The sequence below is a fragment of the Physeter macrocephalus genome, chromosome 7 (assembly GCF_002837175.3).
Source record: "Physeter macrocephalus isolate SW-GA chromosome 7, ASM283717v5, whole genome shotgun sequence".
Lineage (NCBI taxonomy): Eukaryota > Metazoa > Chordata > Mammalia > Artiodactyla > Physeteridae > Physeter > Physeter macrocephalus.
Genome location: NC_041220.1, coordinates 51951071 through 51951812, shown reverse-complemented (window position 1 = coordinate 51951812; position 742 = coordinate 51951071). Strand labels below are relative to the sequence as shown.

The 742-nt window shown below is 36.7% G+C and overlaps 1 protein-coding gene across 17 annotated transcripts in view; it reads right to left on the bottom strand.

The window, feature by feature from the left end:
- Positions 1–742, bottom strand: part of SCFD2 (sec1 family domain containing 2) — a 422795-nt gene that overhangs the window by 293891 nt on the left and 128162 nt on the right. The gene's annotated exons all lie outside the window — the stretch shown is intronic.

Sequence of the window (742 nt, the reverse complement as noted above, 5' to 3'; positions counted from 1 at the left end):
CACCCTCTCCAGCATTTATTGTTTCTAGATTTTTTGATGATGGTCATTCTGACCGGTGTGAGGTGATACCTCATTGTAGTTTTGATTTGCATTTCTCTAATAATTAGTGATGTTGAGCATTCTTTTATGTGTTTGTTGGCAATCTGTATATCTTCATTGGAGAAATGTCTATTTAGGTCTTCTGCCCATTTTTTAATTGGGTTGTTTGTTTTTATGATATTGAATTGCATGAGTTGCTTGTATATTTTGGAGATTATTCCTTTCTCAGTTGCTTCGATTGCAAACATCTTCTCCCACTCTGAGGGTTGTCTCTTCGTCTTGTCTGTGGTTTCCTTTGCTGTGCAAAAGCTTTTAAGTTTCATTAGGTCCCATTTGTTTACTTTTGTTTTTATTTCCATTACTCTAGTAGGTGGGTCAAAAAGGATCTTGCTGTGATTTATGTCATAGTGTTCTGCCTATGTTTTGCTCTAAGTGTTTTAAAGTGTCTGGCCTTACCTTTAGATCTTTAATCCATTTTGAGTTTATTTTTGTGTATGGTGTTAGGAAGTGTTCTAATTTCATTCTTTTACATGTAGCTGTCTGGTTTTCCCAGCACCACTTACTGAAGAGGCTGTCTTTTCTCCACTGGATACTCTTGTCTCCTTCATCAAAGATAAGGTGACCATATGTGCATGGGTTTATCTCTGGGCTTTCTATCTTGTTCCACTGATCCATATTTCTGTTTTTGTGTCAGTACCACACT